Genomic DNA, 19,639 nt, shown 5'->3' on the forward strand with positions numbered 1-19,639 from the left:
CTTAAGGTCTAAAAGCAAGGCTGACCTTCAGAGCCGATGTAGAAATCTTAAAGTTTTTGTTTCACAAACTCAGCTCCTTCCTCTACCTTTCCATTCTCCCTCTCTACGCCCCCATGACTTTAATTTCCTGGTGTAAAAAATAGCTATCCCCAGAAGGCTCCCCGTCTCTCCTAGCTGAAGACTTCTGTTCACAGAGGGCTGCTAGGAGATCTCCCCACTGACAATGATAGCTCTTCTCAGGTGAAAAGGACCAGTGAAGTGAGAAGGAAGCGTGATCTTGCTGTGAGAGAGACGGGTTTGACACTTTTCATCTGTGTGAGCCTGTGCAAGGGATCTGACTGTGTACCTTGGTCTCCTCATCTGCAAAATGGGGGTTTTAGCAAGAGCTGCTGTGAGGATTCGATAAAATCGTCTCTATTTAGTGTTTCACAAACCTCCAAACGCTTATAAATGTGAGCAATTTTTACTGAACATTTGAAGGACCGGGAGAGGAAGGGATAGGACTTGTCTTGCTTGGTTGGAAGCTGCTGTGAGCAGTAGAAACCAAGGGGCGAAGTTCAGCTCAGTGGAAGGAAGAGCTTCAAATGAGGGGGAGTCGCCTCAAAGTGGACTTCACTGTGTTGGGAAACGGGGAGCTCCCCTTCACTCACAAAGATTCAGTGGCTACTTCTGGGTGTGTGAAAGAAGGCTGCACTAGATGGTCCTTTCCGAGGACCTTAAGAACTCGAGATGGCGGTGGATAGAGCTCTAAGCCTGGAGTCAGGAAGACCTAGGTTTGAATCCAGCCTCAAACATTTGCTAGCTGTGTGATGCTGGGCAAGTCACTTCACCTCTATTTGCCTCAGTTTCCTCATCTGCAGAATGGAAATAGCAATAGTACCTCCCTCTCAGGGAGAGTGTTGTGAGGATCAGATGAGATCGTTTGTAAAGCACTATACAAATGCTAGTCATTTTTATTATTCCAATGCCACGGTCCTTAGATTCCATGATATTCTGTGCTAAACCATTTTAGAAACTCACTAGACTTACGCCTAGAGGCCAAATTCTCACGTCAAACAAACGAGACTTTAGGTTGAGCCTAAGTGAGAAAGGAAAGGGACCTTGTAATCTCAGCACCTGCATTCTAATCCTGCTTCTGCCCTAAGTCATCTCCCTAGGCCTCAGTTTCCCTATCTGTAAAAGGAAGGGGGTTGGAACTGATCTCCAAGGCCTCTCGTAGCTCTCATTCTAGGATCCTATGATGAAGTGAGATTTTTATCGTTGGGTTACTCTTCTTACCTGGGGATGAGTAACAATAGCTAATATAATAGCTACATTAATAGTAAAACACTATGTGCTAAGTACTTTACAGTTATTATCTCACTTGATCCATCCTCATGACAACCCTGGGAGGTAGGCACTATTATTATCATCCCCATTTGACAGATGAGGAAACTGAGGTTAAGTGGCTTGCCCAGGGTCACAAAGCTAATAAACGTCTGAGGCTGAATTCAAACCCAGGTCTTCCTGATTCCAGGCCTAGTGCTCTAACCACTGTACCATCTAGCTACCCTATGGTGATAGGGGGAATATAATATCCTATGATGATAATAAAACATCCTTACTAGATCAAAGCTATACCTGAGAAAGTTTACTTGGAAAAAGAAACCCTACAGTTTTTCATATTTGAATCTAACTACATGGTGGTTGGAAGTGGGAGTGGAAATCCACCACAAATCTAATCAGATTAGAACTCGTCTATGTTGACATCTTTTCAAAGCCCAAACAGAATTCTACATGCTAATTCAAATCCGAAATTAACCTTTGTCTCCTATTTCAGATCGTCTTCATTAAGCTATCCCAGGAGGGTAGGAGGGGGAGCTGCGTACTGTATAGAGCCCAGAATTGACATCGGGAAGGTCTGAGTTCGAATGCTGCCTTAGGATACTCCTTACCAATTTGATTCGGGGCAGGTCGATTCAACTTTCTGAGCTTCCTCTTCCTCGTCCGTAAAACGAGGTTAGCAATAGCACTGACCTCACAGGATTTTTTGTGAGGATCGAACAAGGAACCTATGAAAAAGCCCTTTGCAGACCTAGAAATACTAGATTGCCTTTCCTCAATCAACAGGAAACACACTGAAGCCCCTGGCCCCGGAGAAGTCAGACACTTTGGGGAGAACTCTTTCTCAGTACAAGGAAATCACTGAGCTTATAAAACGCCTTAAGATTTATTGGAGGAAGCCAGCATCTCAAACCGTATTAATAGAAGTGGGCCGCACCTGTCTCTTTTTTGTGTGTGTGTGCTTAAAATTGCCCTGAAAGGAAATTTTGCTTCCATTTCTCTATGTCTTCCCCAACTGTCTCCTTAAACGGGGAAGACCCCCCCTTGTACCCTCACACTACACCATCACGGGTAGCTGTTTCACTTGAGTCACCTCCTCCTATGGCCAAGCCTCATTCAAAAGTTCCTTCTAAGAAACCTTTCCCAGATCAGCTCTGGTGCCTAAAGAGAAGTGCAGGTAAGATTTGCAGAAGTGGTGACTGGCCGTTTTGTGGTCAGTAGTTCACTTCTCCTTTGGGGACGTCACTCTCCCTTGCCCTGGGTCTTCCAGACACGTCAGTCAATTCACTCGGAGAGTCTCCTGTTTAGCGATCTTTCCTTCTGTCTTGTGGAGCACTTTGTACCCTTTTTTCTCTGCCTCCCCAATAAATGCTGAGTAATGAGGTCAACAGGAAAACAAAGATAGCTATGAAAGTATCCAGTATTTTAGAGACACTCTTTCTACCTGGCGATAAATTAAATTGAATTTGGAGACCCGTATGTTCGGAAAATCACAGATGGGCGCACACCTCCACCCCCAACACACGCCCTCTTTTTCACCAGCCAAAATCCAGCCTTTCTGCTATTCTTAACGCAAGGAATCACCAAAACTGGATCACATTTGCTAAGCTCAGCTCTGAGATGCCGGCAAAAGGAGGGGAGTGGTGGAGGTTTGTCTAACTGTCTATCAAAGGACCCTGGGTGAACTTGAGGTTGCAGGGTTCAAAGCCAGCTTAACCTGGCTGGGCAATGGGAGAAACTTCTTGCTCCACCCATGAGGCACAGCTACACTCTCCCGGCTCCTTCTATCGTGCCATCCCCCCATGACTTTAATTTCCTGGTGTAAAAAACAGCTGTCCCCAGAAGGCTCCTTGTCTCTCCTAGCTGAATATTTCTGCTCGGCAGAGGGCTGCTGGGAGATCTCTCTGCTGACAATGAAATTCGCTAGAAATAATCAACAAAAGACAAAGATCTCCCCCTGCCAAAGCTCCAGTCCCCCCTTTTGGGGGTAGCTTTTTCCTGCTCAGGGGCCTAGCTAGGAAGCATCATTCTTCCCCCTGGCATCCTCGGAAGCTTGGGGTGGGGGTTGGGGAAGGTGGTCGGTGCAGTAGGAAATGGTGGTACCTGTGATGAAAGGGGGCAGCATCCCTTCTCAAGAGCTGCTTGACTGACTTGCCTTATCCCAGGCTGTGCTTCCTAGGCCCAGGCTCTGGCTGCTGTCCCTCCTGCAGCATCATCATCTCTCCGGCTCAAGGAGCCTGCGTGGTGGCTGGGGAGGCTGCCGATGACATCACTGCTCCGGTCCTCCTGCCTCTCGGCCCAGGGGAGCTTCTGCAGAAGCATCAGCAGGTCTGGGCCCGGTTCCTTAAAGGGGCAACTGCAAGATGGGAGATGGTGAACCTGGCTGTGTTGGGGCTAGCCACAAAAACCCAGCGACAGCAGCAATAACAATACCGATGCTGTTGAGGAGAAAGCTGTAATTGTGTGCGTTCCAGAGGCTGGCATCCAGAACTCACAGCTTACTGGGGGCAAGGCATTTAAGCAATGAACACCTGAGTAACACTAGCCTGAACATGGGTTTGGGGAGCATGAGATGGATCACGAAAGATGTGGAATTGGATCCTAACAAAAACCTGTACAATATTAATGAAAAACAGTGTTGCTCACCCTAGGGTGACTATGCTAGGGTTAATATTCCTGATTCCAAGAGGAATGTGAAGATTAATAATACAGGTCAAGGGTTCTGAACCTGAGGTGTTTTTAAAAGAGAGACAGAGACAGAAACAGAGAGAGACAGAGACAGAGAGAGACAGGGACACAGAGAGAGATAGGGACAGAAACAGACAGAGAGACAGGGAGAGGCATAGAGAGAGAGAGAGAGAGAGAGAGAGAGAGAGAGAGAGAGAGAGAGAGAGGCAGAGAGCCAGAGACACAGAGAGACAGAGGCAGAGAGAGACACACACACACACACACACACAGAGACAGAGACAGAGGCAGAGAGACAGAGAGAGACAGAGACAGAGAGACACACACAGAGACAGACAGACAGAGGCAGAGAGAGAGACAGAGAGACAGAGAGAGATATGGATGGAGAGATGATAGAGGGATGGATGGTTGGATAGATAGGTCAATAGATGGATAGATATAGATTATATATATATGGAGACATAAATAGATAGATAACGATAACTAGTTTAATATAGTTCAATACATGTAATCCTATGTATTTTATACTTTTAAAAGCATTTTGCTGAGAAGGGGCCCAGAGGCATTACCAGAGTGCCCAAGGTTCTAGGATACACTACAAAGATAAAGAACTCTGCTATGAATATTTTCAGAGCACACAGCAGGTTAAAAATGAATGAAGGAATTAATGAATGATTAGGCATTTATTAAGTGCTCACTACGTGCCTAAGTGCTTACAGAAATATTTCTGGAACAAACACACATTAATTCCCAGAGAAATAACAGAAGCTGCCAATACAGAGCTGCTAGTGGATTTGTGGAGTTTGACCAAAAGCGGTTTTGCTCTGGCCGGAGCCTGTGAAATGGTGAAGGTCAAAGCATGCGGGAATGGGATGAGAGATCTTCATGTGATTGCAAGAAATCTAACACAATGAAACTGCCACTGGATTCAAAGGAAGCTAGAAAACTCATTAGTGTTAATATAATGAGCAACAGAGTGGTTATGTCAAGGGAGAAGGTGATTGAAAGAGTAACTTCTCTACAAATCGGAAAGTGGAAGGTGGGACAATATCCATGATGATTGTCTGAAAAGCTTCGAGCTGGTGCATGAATTACTAGCAACATGTTTTTCCAGTTTCTTTTTTTTTTAAATTTAATTCTATAGCTAAGTCCTGAGTAGTGCAAATAATGAATTCCATGAAGCGGCGGTACTATTCGGTTATAATTATATGTAAAATATGGCAATTTGTTCCAGGCCAATGGAAATACACAATGAAAACTTAAAATAATCTATCTTTATTCATTTAACAGAATAGCAAAGGACATGAAAAATGCATTTCTGGTTAATTTATTACAAAGTAATTACAAAATACATCTGCTATTAAAACAGATGTAAAGAAAATATTAAAAATATTTGAAAGCACTTTATTTTAAAGTAAAATTTAAAATTTAAAATAAAAATAATGAATATCATATTTAAAGATGAGCCTACACTGATGATACAATTAAAATGCTGTTATTGTCTTCAAAATATTTTAGCAGCATAGATCCTTTCATAAAAGGATTTGTTCCATAAAACTTGGACTCAGTCAAAAGGCCCCACTTGAGGACCTAGACGGCCACATATGGCCTTGAGGCCAAAGGTTCCCCACCCCTGCAGTGTTTTCTCTTTTTAACAATCTTTATACACACACATCTTGGGAAATTTACATGCTTACATTCTTACACAATGAACCAAGTATAGTTGGATGACCTGGGGGCATTATCTTAAATCAGCAATGCTTTAAATGCAATATTGTTGTCCCTATAATATTTTTTAACAGCGGGGCAAACCGGTCTTTGAAAACAGCTTTAGTCATCCGTGCTTTTTTATTTTTTGACTCTCAAAGACCTGGAAAGCATCTCGATGGGGGCAGCAGCCCAAGAATTTAGAGGCCAATAAACAAACAGTGGTTTTACTTTTAAATCATCTTTTGCATTACCTCCCAATAAAAGTGTTAGGCAATCCTTGGACTCTTTAAATCCAGATGGAATTTTTTTCTTTCTTACAAGTGTAAGTTCTACAAGGCATTCTTTTCCAGAGTAAGCCTGTTTCACCTACATTAAGAGTTTGTTAATCAATGTATCTACCTTCCTTGATTATTTTCTACAAAACATCAGACTATTGAGCTGTCTAATTTATTGTTGTCAAATTGTTTCAGTCACATCTGACTCTCCATGACCCCAATTTGGGATTTTCTCAGCAAAGATACTGGAGTGCTCTGCCATTTCCTTCTCCAGTTCATTTTACAGATGAGGAAACTGAGGCAAACAGGGTTAAATGAGCTGCTCAGGGTCACTCAGCTGGTAAGTGTCTGAGGCTGGATTTGAACTCAAGCCCTTCTAACTTCATGGCTGGAGTTCTGTCCACCACGCCACCTAAATGCCCTAGCTAATACTAAAAACTAACATTTACATCATGCTTACCATGTGTTTAAAAATGAATATTAAAAAATGTTTTTACATGTAATGGAGGAAAAAATAAGCTATTGAAATTTTAAAAAAGAAATACTGTGAGCCAAATGTTGTGCTAAGCACTTTATAATTATTACCTAATTTGATTCTCTCAACAACCCTGGGAGGTAGGGGTTATTATTATCTCCATCTTATAGTTGAGGAAACTGAGTCATTTAAGTGACTTGACTAAGGTCAGCCAGGTAGGAGGAAGTGTCTGAAGCCGGTCTTCCTGGCTCCAGTCTGGTGCTCTATCCACCCTGTCACCGAGCTGCCTTGTATGTCCTTATATGTCCTGGCTGGCCTTTCTGGTAATTTTAAAGTTATGTAATGGAACCTGATTTTTAAAACAAGCAATCTGGCCAATGCGCACATTAAAAGTTTCTTCACTGCCCACTTCATTTCCATTTCTTTCACTGCCTTAAATAAACTTGAAGCTTTTGTGGGAATGGCTGCTCTGCCGAGAGGTAGGCGCTTCTTATTGCAATCCTCAATCTGAGCAGCTCTGTTTCTATTTTTGTAACACCTTCCATTCCTTGTGATTGTTTGCAAACCACAGAAAACGGATACAACTTTGCCCTTTTCTTTTACCTGGACGTTTTATAACATTCTGTACTCTAGATTCCAGTGTTCTTACATCGTAGTCCTATTGTAGCAGTTCTACGACTGTATTAGTGGATTCAATTCCATCAGAGTTTTGGCTAATCTGCATTATTAATGGTTTTGCCGTCACTTTCTTAGAGCTAGACATCTAACAAAACAATAAATGAAACCTCGATTTGTAACATTTGCCAACTTCTGAGGTGTGAATGTTCACACTGGAATTTTAACTATCAGATCTTGTGAGGCATGAGCTGGCTCCAGCACAGCTCTGGCTATTCCCCCGTTGATGGGCTTCTACTTTATTTCCAATTCTTTCTTCTTCAAATAAAAAAAAGCTACTGCAAAATTTTCTTCTATATGAGTCCTTTTCTATCTCATCTTTCCTAATGTCAATTGTCATGCATTTATCCTGCTGTGGAGTGCTTAGCATCGAAGACACCAAGACCATCCGTTGCATCCCAGACCATCTCCAGTCTTGATTTTTGTCCCGCCATTGGACTTTGATGACTCCGGAGAGTGAGGCCGACAACTTTGTGCAACTCTGTCTCACCTACGAGTCACAACATCACCCCATGATGTCACTGGTCCTCTTCAAAAACAAAGGACAAAAAGCCCCTATTTATTACCCAAAGACACCACACAACACCACAAAGAAGCCAATTACATTTTGTGTGCTGTATATAAAATACTCACAGCTTGTATTGCTCGCTCTCTACACACACACAACACATACACACACACACACACACACAATGCAAGAAAATTATATATTGTCTAAGACACAAACAGGTTATAAGAGTTGGGTGGTAGTAAGGACCAGGTCATTATTGACTCAGTGATAATTTAATAAGTCACTAAAAAGGACCAGAACATTTACACTCTCTTAATTCATTACCCCAAAGCTTTTGACTCAATTCTTCACTCATGTCTTAGTCACACACTGCAAATCTATACGAGAGATCTAAGCATAGTGAGGATGTTTAAATAGTTGGTGTTCACATAGAAAACTGTTCTTTATTTAAAACGTGCCATCAATACAATAAGGCAGCTAGATATCTGGGCCTGGAGTTAAGAAGAACTGAGTTCAAATCCAGCTTCAGAACTTACTGGCTGTGTGACCTTGGGAAAGTCACTTAACCTTTGTTTGCCTCAGTTTCCTCCAGACTTTATAAATGAATGAATGACAAATCCCCTGACTACAAATACAAACCCCCAGATACCCTTGAGAATTCAGTATAAGCTGTATTGGAACCAGAGCACCATTGTAGACAGAACTACTGGACACAATTATCCAGCTGTGGCATTGGTCCATTATATTTTAATTTAAAAAAAATAAAAAAGTGTTTATTTTCTTTTTCTTTTCTCTGCAAAAGAAAAAGAAAACTCTTATAATAAATATGTATAGTCTGGCAAAGCAAAGTTCTACATTGACCACATCAAAAAATATATAGCTGTATCTAACTTTAGATAGATAGGTATAGATAAAAATATATATACATATATGGGCAACCAGGTGGATAGAGTGCTGGGCCTAGAGTCAGGAAGACTCATCTTCTGAGTCCAAATCTGGCCTTAGATACTTATTGGCTGTGTGACCCTGGACAAGTCATAACCCTGTCTATCTCAGTTCCTTATCTGTAAAATGAGCTGGAGAAGGAAATGGCAAACCAATCCAGAAACTTTGCCAAGAAAACCCCAAATGGGGTCATGAAGAGTTGGACGTGACTGAAAAAGACTGAAGAACAAATCTCTCTCTCTCCACATCTCTCTCTCTCTCTCTCTCTCTCTCTCTCTCTCTCTCTATATATATATATATATATATATTATATATATATATATATATATATATAATATATATATATATATATATATCATATATTATATATATATATAATCTTTATATATATAAATATATATACCTCTCCATATACATACACACACATACACACACAAATGTGTGTGTATGTGTGTGTTTGTGTGTGTGTGTGTATATGTGTATATATACATATATACATAAGAACAACATTTTTAATAGATATCTCCAAACCAAGTACTCATTTGATGGAGGAACTGTCCAATGAAGGTGCAGTCCTTGGAAGAGAAACAGATTACATACTTTTCATAACCATGGGTAGGAAATGTATTCTTAACCAAGCAAGGGATAGAGGGAATTGAAAAAAATAAAATAGATGACTTTGATTACAGGAAATTGAAAATTTTCTGTGCAAACAAAATTAATGTATACAATAAGAGAAGGAGTTGAATGGGGAAAAATCTTTGTATCAAATTTCTCTTATAAGAGCTTGGCATCCAAGCTAATAAACAATTAGCATATAATATATATACATACATATGTATATGTTAACATACACACACACAAGAGCTATTCCTCAATATATAAGTGGTCAAAAGCTATGAACAAACAGTTCTCAAAAGAAGAATCATGAATGATTGCCTATGAAAGAATGTTCTAAATCACTAATAATAAGAGAAATGTCAAAAGAAATAGCCCTGAGGTTTTACCTCACACCCTGAAAATTGGCAAAATTGTCAAAAGATGGGAATAATTAGTGTTGGAAAGGATTATGGGAAGATAGGCACCCTAAGGGCATTGTGAGTAGAGTAAATCAGTAAATCAGTACAACCATTTTGGAAAGCAATTTGGATTTATGCAAACAAAATGACTAAAATGTCTATACCCTTTGACCTAGAGATTTCAGTTTTAGTCTTATATCCCATAAGGATATGATTGACAGGCCATTGATAAGGAGGCCATTGGTGAGAAGAGAGTTTCCATATGTGCCAAAACGTTTATATTGGCGCTTTTTGTGCTAGCAAAGAATTGGAAAGAAAGCACATGCCCGTAGACTAGAGAATGGCTAAACAAATTATGGCACATGAATGTAATGGAATCTGACTGTGCTGTAACAAAAGATGTGTGATAAATATAGAGAAGGATAGAAAGATCTATGCGGGCGAATGCTGAGTGAAGTAAATAGAGCCAAGAAAACGATCTACACAATGACAACATCAGTGGAAAGAATAGCCACAAAAAGACCAAGAGTGAATGTTAGAAAATCACCAAGAACAAATATGGCCCCAAAGAAGAGGTAGGAGAGGACACCCCTGCCCTTTGCAGAGGTAGGAGGTGCACAGCTGTGGTATGTTCCACATATTTTCACATTTTCTTGATTTATTGATCAGCTATAATGATTTTTCCCTATTTTTAAAAAATTGTGTTATTTGTTCTATGGGAAGGCTGTTTGGGAGAGGAGGGAGGAGGGATACTGAGGGAAATTGATTGCATCTTTTAGATCTCAACTATGCCCCCCTTTTCTTCTCTCATCATCTCACACCAGGACTAGTGCAATAGCCTACTGGTTGGTTTGCCTGCTTCAGGGCTCTCACTCCACTCAACTCCACTGTCCATTCAGCAGTCAAAGTGATTTTCCTAAAGCTCAGGTCAGGTCATTTCACTCTCTTATTAAGAAAAAAACTCCAGTGACTCCCTATTACCTCCAGTCTCCTTTTAGAGAGATGCAACAAAGTGTGGATCAATTCTCTGCTGCTTGTGCTAATTTTTGCCTAACAATTAACACCAAGAAAACACAGGTGCTCCATCAGCCACCACCACACCATCCATACATGGAACCATTGGTTACAGCAAATGGAGAAGTTTTGAATGCTGTGAATAAGTTCACTTACTGTGGCAGTGTACTTTCCAGGGACGTACACATTGATAATGAGGTTGACGCACCCATTGCCAGTGCTAGCTCAGTGGTTGGGAGACTCTGAAGGAAGGTATGGGAGAGAAGAGGTATTGGACCGACTACCAAACTGAAGGTCTACAGAGCTGTTGTGCCACCCTCATTGCTGTATGCCTGTGAAACCTGTACAGTCTACTGGCACCATGCTAGGAAAATGAATCACTTCCATTCGAATTGTCTTAGGAAGATTCTGAAGATCACCTGGCTGGATTAGATACCAGACACTGAGGTCCTTTCTTGAACTAAGCTGCTAAGCGTTCAAACTCTACTTCAGAGAGCACAACTCTCTGGGCTGGCCACGTTGTTCAAATGCAAAACTTATGCTTGCCAAAAAGACTATTTGATGGAGAACTCACATAGGGCAAGCATTCACATGGTGGTCAGAAGAAGTGACGCAAGGATACTCTCAAGGTCTCTTAAGAACTTTGGAATTGATCATGTGACATGGGAGACACTGGTATGGGACCACCCAGCATGGTGTGCCCACCTCAGAGAGGGTGCTGGGCTGTATGAGCAAAGCAGAATTGAAGTAGCTCAAAGGAAATGCAAGACGGCCAAATTTAGAGAATCCACCACACATGTCCACATGGACTGGTTGTGCCCAACGTGTGGTAGAGCATCCCAAGCTCGTATCAGTCTGATCATCCGTAGTCAGACACACCATAACTTGAGTCTAGTGCAGTGATGTCATTTTGGTCCTCTTTGAGAAGAAAGGACAACAGCCAACCTTTCCAGTGTTCTTACACCTTGTTCCCTGACTCCTGCCTGGCCTCCTCCTAGAAACAAAACACACACACTCTCTCTCAGCTCTGGGCATTCCTTCTGACTGTCCCCTCCCCACCCCACCCCCCATGCCTGGAATACTTTCCCTCCTTTGCTCTACCTCCTGACCTCCCTGGCTTCCTTTAAGTCCCAACTAAAATCCCGTCTTTTACTGGAAGCCTTCCTCAACCTCTCTTAGTTCCAATGCCCTCCTTCAGTTAATTATTTCCTATTTATCCTGTGTATAGCTAGCTTTGTATATATTTATTTGCCTGTTGTTTCCTTCATTGGGTTGTGAGCTCCTTGAGGGCAGGGACTGTCTTTTGCCTCTCTTTGTATCCCCAGTGCTTAGCACAGTGCCCTGGCACATAGTTGGAACAAAACACATGTTGATTGATTGATTGAAATTATGACCCAATTAACATCAATAACAATTCATTTTTACCAAACACAATACATCAAGACAAACAGTTAAAAGTATATTCAGTACAATCACCCCAAGCTAACTTCTTCCACGACTCCCCAGTACTATCTTAGAGCCAAAAGAGTGTAGGACTTGCCTGCCTGTTTATATGGTGTATAAAGGTGACCTACCTCTACCTCTGGATTGGAATTGCTGTTTATCTTATGAGTTGCTGGGGTATCTAGAATTGGCCACTTCCTCTTGGTGTAGATGGGATGACATCTGCCCGAGGTCAAAAAGAATGTGTCCACGTTGAGTCCCAAGCTAGACATGGAGACAAAACTCACATATAAATTGTGGCTGCTACCTCCATGATAAAAGTCTGCATAATATGGGGAAAGGTAAACCCTTGATGTCTCAAACTCTGTAGGATGTGGCTTTCATAGTGCAGAGAACAGCTATTTTCTCCTCTCTACTATATCTTTCCTTCTTTTTAAAATTCTTGCCTCTGAGAGGTGCCCCCTTACTATATGTCTCCACACTGCTTTCTGGGCCAGTATGGTCAGAACTGTTTCTCCAATGAGATCATGATGGTTTTCTACAAAGGCTTCTTGTGCACTTGGACATAGCTTGAGTTTCAAACATGCTACTGCTTAGGTGTGACTTTGGATTGGCAATGAGAATAATGATTTGCCTCTGTGAGGGGCAGAGTGGGTGCGAGAATTTGTTGAGAAGAGACATTCTTCATTTCTGCTTGGAAAAAGAGACCGATCTCATCCAAGGAGAAATCCCCCAAAGTCTCTACAGAGGCAAGATGGAAATCTAAGGATATGTTGCAGGCTCCCTGCCACTACCCTTTGCCTTCCAAAGTCTTTCTTCTCTCTCCGTGAGTCTCTCAAGAAACTCTAGAACTGAAGTGTCTCTGTTTTGGAGAAGGAATGAAGAATGTCTGTTATTTCTAAAGCTCCACTACCTCAGGTAGGAACAAAGGAGGTCATTAGTCTCCCTACCAGTCTGTGATCACACTTATGCGGCAATGTGCAAAAAACCCCAAAAACAAAAAACGAAAAACAAAAAAACAGCCCTTTTGGAAACCTGGGTTCCATAAACAGTTAGCAAGTACTCACACTATATTCAATGCTACCTCATTATAGGCACTAAATACTTTTTGATTGATTGATAGAAAGATGAATTAGATGTGATATGGAAGTCAATTTCAATTCTGCCAATCTACGTTTGACTGTGGTTAGAGTTGTAACTAGAATGAGGTGACTGATACTTTGCCCCAGGGCACCAGTCAATCAACCAATAAATATTTATCAAGTACCTACTATGTGCCCTTCACCTTGCTACCACAATATAGAAGGCACTGTCAGTATTTACATTCCCTCAGCAGTATACTGTGCCATAGATTAGCTCCCCCATTCTGGCCTTGTTGTGTTCCAACATTTCTGTCTCCCCTTCCAACTCAATTTGTCTTAGAAAGTACACTGGAAGGCACTTTTCATATCGCTTGCCCTCAGAATCCCTGATTTATGTCTCATTGAATTTGCCTTGGGCACTAAAAAAAAGATATAATTTACAGCTGATTGTGGCTGACCCCAGAATAGAAAAAAAAGGAATCCATTTCTATCAAGAAATACTGGTCAGGATGAATTAGGGGTTAACAGGCTTGGCTGTGATCTTGCAGCTGCTCACAAGGTGGCGCCCGAGGGACATATTCATTTGGCAATTTCTGTTGAGACTAGCCCCTTTCATGCTTAGAATTTACTCAGTCTTTGAAAAAAACTGGTGAATTAGAAGCATTTAACTACAGTTTTATTCTTTTTTCCAGAACCCCAAACACTCACACACATGCACACAAGGTTCTTCATCTCCAAGGTTAGGTTCTTCTTTGACTTGAGACACATTTCACATAAATTTTCCAATTAATAAAATGATCTTTGTAGCAAACGTGATTTGCTATCTCCTCCTATTAGAGTATTTTGAGCTATAGAAATAATAATGATATAATAATAGCTAACATTTATATAGCTCTTTAAGGTTTACAAAGTGCCTTATAGATATTGTCTCATTTGATCCTCACAACCACCCTGAGAGGCTAATGGAATATGATTTTGTGCAATTAACAAAACTACTACAAGAAAATGAAACCTTTTTTGGTTTGATACACACACACACACACACACACACACACACACACACACACACACACACATGCACACGTAGATTATGACCACCATTTTATAGATGAGGAAACTGAGGCAGATAGAAATTAAGTGATTTATTTGCTTATTTGTTTTTAATTTTTTTCAATTTTTAGGCAATTGAGGTTAAGTGACTTGCCCAGGGTCACATAGCTAGTAAGTGTCAAGTGTTTGGTCTGAGGCCGGATTTGAACTCAGGTCCTCCTGACTTCGGGGCCAGTGCTCTTTTTGCTGTGCCACCTAGCTGTCCTGAAGTTAAGTGATTTAACCACACAGCTAGAAAGGCCAGATTTGAACTCGGGTCTCCCCAACTTAATGCCTCATGTGTTACACCATCTATGGTATTTCCCTATTGTATTTCCACTGCCTATATTTGTTGTCGAGTCATTTTTCAGTTGTGTTCAATTCTTCATGACTCCTTTTGGGCTTTCCTGGCAAAGATACTGGAATGGTTTGCCATTTGCAGATGAGGAAACTGAGGCAAACAGAGTTAAGTGACTTGCCCAGGATCACTTAACTAATTAGTGTCTGAGACCACATTTGAACTCACCAGGCCTGGTGCTCTATGCACTCTGGTGCCATCTAGAGGCCCCTGAGTCTTTAGCCCTCCAGATTCTCCATGTATTATTTTTCTCCGTTCTCTATGACTACAAACCAGAAGAGTCTGAGAACCTCAGAAATGGCAGCACCTTAGAGGCCAACTGGTCCAACCCAGATCTAATCAAGAATTCCCTCTCTAATTTCATTCAGCCTTCACCCCAAACCCTCCAGGGAAGAGGAGCCCTCTCCTCCTGAACTCTACTGGCTAGGAAGGTTTTCACCCATACCAGACCCAAATCTGCCTCTGTGTAACTCATCCTATACTCCTTGTTCTTTCCTTTGGGGCCAAGCAGAGCAAGGCTAATATTTCTTCTATTTGACAGTCCTTCACTATTTGAAGACAATGACCACATCCCCACCTGAACCTTCTCTTCTCCCTGACTAAATATCCCCTGCGGCCTCTCTGATCTAGGAGGCAGACCTCAGTGAAAAACATACGTGTTAGGAAAAACCCTGAACATACTAAAAGGCAATGATGAATTTGAGTGTAGAGTTCTTTTGTCCCCTTTGCGGACAAAATAAAACAATTCAAACATTTGTGCAGGGTGATCTCTCGGGGTTGTTGTGAGAATCAAATGAGACAATAATTGTAAGGGAAGCTAGGGGGGCACAGTGGGTAGAGCTCAGGCCTGGAGTAAGGAAAACCTAAGTTCAAATCTGGCCTCAGACACTTACTAGCTGGGTGACCCTGGGCCTCAGTTTCCTCATCTATAAAATGAGCTGGAGAAGGAAATAGCAAACAACTCCAGTATTTTTGCCAAGAAAACTTCAAATGGGATCATGAAGAGTCAGACATGACTGAAAAACAATTGAACAACTACATAAAATGCTTATTAAATACTAGATAAGGCCCTGGGTGGTGCTGTAAATACAAATGCAGCCTAGACCCCCTCAGCCACATGGGCCCCTGAAAACAACACCAAGTTTCATGGTTCTCACCAGTTTACCAAACATTTATTAATCACCTGCTATGTTCAAGTCACTAGACTAGAGGCTGGAGATAGAAAGAAAAAGTAAAAATGATTCCCACCTTCAAGGAACTTATAATCTACTACAATTTGTATACGAGTAAGTAACAACCAAGTTTAGGCAGTAATTTTAAGAGGGAGAGAATGATAACAATTGAAGGAGGTAGAGAAAGATCTTATGTAGGTGATGCTACCTAAACTGTGCTTTGAAGGAAGGGGAAGGAAGGGAATGGGGGGAGAGGGGAGTACAATCCAGGCATGGGGACTGTTCACTCAAAGGCACAAAGACAGAAGACGTATGGGAACAGGTGGCCAGTTTGCCTGGTCTGAGCAACGCATAAAGGGGAATAGTATGAAGGGGCAGCTAGGGGGCACCATAGTGCATAGAGGGCTGGCCTGGAGTAGGGAAGACTTATCTTCCTGAGTTCAAATCTGACCTCAGGCACTTACTAGCTAAGTGACTTTGGGTGAGTCACCTAACCCTGTTTACCTCAGTTTCCTCATCTATAAAATGAGCTGGAGAAGGAAGTGGCAAACCACGCCAGTATCTTTGCCAAGAAAACCCCAAATGGGGTCACACAGCACTGGACATGACTGAAAAATGACTGACAAGAATAGCACAGAGTAGTTCTGGAAAGGTGGGTAAGAGTCAGATTTTGGAGAGCTCTAAATGTCAAGGTAAGAGCTTGTATTTATCCTAGGTGCCATGAAACATTTTTTGAACAAGGGAGTGACATCGTTAGGAATATCAATCTGGCAGCTGTGGGAAGGAAGGATTGTCGAGGGGAGAGACAGGGTACAAACAGTCTCATTAAGAGGCTACTGTAGTTGTCAAAGTGAAAGATGATGACGGCCTACATAAGGCTGGGGAGAGTATGAGTGGCAATGCAAGAAATGCTGTGGAGGGAGTATTAGCAACTGATTGATTACAGGGTGTCCCAAAAGTCTTAGTACAACTCAGACATCCTATGTGAGGACTGAGAAGAAGGAAGAGGTAAGGATGACTGAGATCGGGAAAATGGGTGATTGGAACAATATCAACAAGGAAATTTGGAAGAAGGATAGGTTTGGAGGGAAATATCATCAGTTCTGCTTTAGACGTGTTGAGTTAAGAGATGCCTGTTGAAGATCCAGGTGGACATGGTGAGCAGCTAATAGTGTGAGATTGCTATTTAGAAGAGAGTAGGAAGGAAATGAGCATTTCTACAGCACCTACCATGTGACAAGCATTGTACCAATATTGTCTCGTTCAAGACTCGTAAGGGTTATCATATCCCCATTTTACTGATGGGAAACCTGAGGCAGATAGAGGTTAAGTGACTTCCCCAGAATCACACAACTAAGAAGTACCTGAAGCTAGATTTGAACTCAGTTGTTCCTGACTCCAGGCCCAGTACTCCATTCATAGACTCAGTAGCTATCTCTGCACCTCAGGCACAGAGCTAGCTTAGATTAGGACTAGAAAAGTAGATTTATAAATCATATCCTTGGAAATGGTGATTGAAACCACGTGTACAAAAATATTTATAGCAGCTCTTTCTATGATGGCAAAGAATTGGAAATTGAGGGGATCCCCATCAACTGGGGAGTGGCTGAACAAGCTGTGGTATATAAATGTAATGGAATACTATTGTGCAGGCAGACCTCAGAAAAACCTGGAAAGACTTGTATAGACTGATGCAGAACGAAGTGAGCAGGACCAGGAGAATGTTGTACACAGTAACAGCCATGTTGTGCAATGACTAATGTTGACAGACTTAGCCCTTCTCAGCAATGCAGGGATCTAAGACACCTCCAAAAGGCTTATGATGGAAAATTCTATCCACATCCAGAGAAAGAACTGTGGAGTTTTAATGCAGATCAAAGCATACTATTTGCTCTTTTTTTTCCTTCTGTTTTGTTTTTTTCCCTCTTTCTTGTGGTTCATCTTATTGGTTCTAATTTTTCCCTACAACATTACTAATGTGAAAATATGTTTAATAGGAATGTAGAGCCTATATCAGATTTCAAGCCATCTTGGGTAGTAAGATGGGGAGGGAGGGGGAGAAAATTTAAAACTCAAAAGCTTATGCAAGTGAATGATGAAAACTAAAAATAAATTAATAAAAAAAACTCTAAAAGAAAAAATAAAGAAATGGTGATTGAACCTATTATGGTGGTCACTGAGAGAAAATAGAAGATGGTCAGGACAGAGCCTAGCCAAATGCTCACCCTTAGACAATGGGAGAAGGATGACTCCTATAGGTAGCCAAAGAAAGTGTAATACAGGTAGGCGGAGAAGCACAGAAGCCAAGGGAGGAAAGTGTCTAGGAGGAGGGAGTAGTTAACAATGTGAGAAGTTGCAGCAGTCAATGAAAATGGAGAAAAAGCCATTGGATTTAGCAGTTAAGAGATTGTTGGTAACACTGCAGACAGTAGCTTCAGCACAATGGTGTGAGGTGAAGACATATTGCAAACCATTACCAATGACTTAGAGTTGGAATTCCACTAAGTTGGACTGCTCCTCACTCCCCTTTGCTACTTCCAGGTTCTCGCCTTATCTCCATTACTCAGTAACCTCTTCTCCTTTAGGGTTCACTCAATCCTTATCTACCACTCGATCAAAATCCTGGTGACTGTTGTCTACAGGAACCCCAATTCACTTTCCTTCCTTCTTTAATGAGTTTAGTACGTGGCTCACAATTTTTCTCTCCTTCCCAACTCTTGCCCTCAAGGAGGAGACAACAACATATATACTGACTCTCCTTCACGCACCCTAACCTTACAGTTCCCCAACCTACTCATTTCCCATGACCTTTTCCTCCACCCCGTCTCAGCCACACACAAAGATGGTCATGTCCTTTGTCTTAACCATCACCTACAAATGCACCAGTTTATCTGATTTACCTCTATCCTCCCTAACCAAACCTTACTCTTTGTCCATACTGTGACCCCCAACTCCTCAGCTATCAGTTCTTTCCCAGACCATCACCCCCGTACTAGCCACTATCTCCTCTTTCCCCTATCTTGACCCCTTGGTGAACCAATTCAGCTCTGCATTCTCTTCTTTTGAGTTCTTAGCTTCCTTATCATAGCGCCAATTGCATTTTTCCAAGCCTTAGACTTGGATCACTCCTATGGTCTGCTGTCTTTACTCCTATACATGTGCTGCTGAACAATGGTGAAGAAAATCACACAACCATTCTGACTGAGTGTATGGCAAATTTATGTTGCACAAGCTCAACTGGGCCCTCACTGCTGGTAGGCAATCTTTTTACACCTTCCTTATCAAGTCACTCTCCCACTCTCTACATTGGCTCTTCCAAACCTTTTCATCCCTCTTCAAAACTCCAATGACTACCCCCCACCACACCGACTAATAAGACAAGCACTCACATGGAGGTCAGAAGAAACAGCACAAGAACACTCTCAAGGTCTCCCTGAAGACCTTTAGCATTGATCATGAGACAGGGGAGATGCTGGCACAGGACCACGGGCATGGCTTGCTTGCATCAAAGAAGGTGTGGTGCTCTATGAATAAAGTAGATTGTGGTAGCACAAAGGGAAACGTGAGATGCGCAAATCTAGAGACATCTCTATCCCAAATGTTGAAAGGAGCTTTTTATGCCTAACCTGTGGTAGAGCCTTCCAAGTTTGTATTGGACTGCTCAGCCACAGATGAACACACTGTACCTTGACCTTGACATGGTGATGTCATGGGTCCTCTTCAGGTAAGAAGGATGACTCATATTTTACAGAAAAATTGAGGCCATGAGATCCCTCTTCTCTTCTTCATCTTCAGTCACTCAGATGCCTTCTATCACTACCTCCTCCACCCTATCTCACATGAAGAGGTGACCTTACTTCTTA

The 19,639-nt window shown here is 41.8% G+C and overlaps 1 protein-coding gene across 9 annotated transcripts in view; it reads right to left on the reverse strand.

Moving 5' to 3' along the window:
- The window catches only part of SLC45A1 (solute carrier family 45 member 1), a 56,481-nt gene extending 37,063 nt beyond the window's left edge, over window positions 1-19,418 (reverse strand). For 3 of the 9 annotated variants that reach the window (XM_020974650.2, XM_078145703.1, XM_078145701.1), the window contains exons 1-4: window positions 19,166-19,418; window positions 12,207-12,339; window positions 10,789-11,626; window positions 3,427-3,679 (exon numbers count right to left, since the gene is read on the reverse strand). The gene's annotated coding sequence lies outside the window, so the exon portion shown is untranslated. The remainder of the gene's footprint in view (window positions 1-3,426; window positions 3,680-10,788; window positions 11,627-12,206; window positions 12,340-19,165) is intronic. The other 6 variants (XM_020974622.2, XM_020974597.2, XM_078145702.1 and 3 more) reach the window with 5 other exon arrangements.
- Between the last annotated feature and the right edge of the window lie 221 nt (window positions 19,419-19,639).

This window comes from Phascolarctos cinereus, unplaced genomic scaffold (genome assembly GCF_003287225.1).
Source record: "Phascolarctos cinereus isolate Bilbo 61053 unplaced genomic scaffold, phaCin_HiC Scaffold_726;HRSCAF=1367, whole genome shotgun sequence".
NCBI classification, from domain to species: domain Eukaryota; kingdom Metazoa; phylum Chordata; class Mammalia; order Diprotodontia; family Phascolarctidae; genus Phascolarctos; species Phascolarctos cinereus.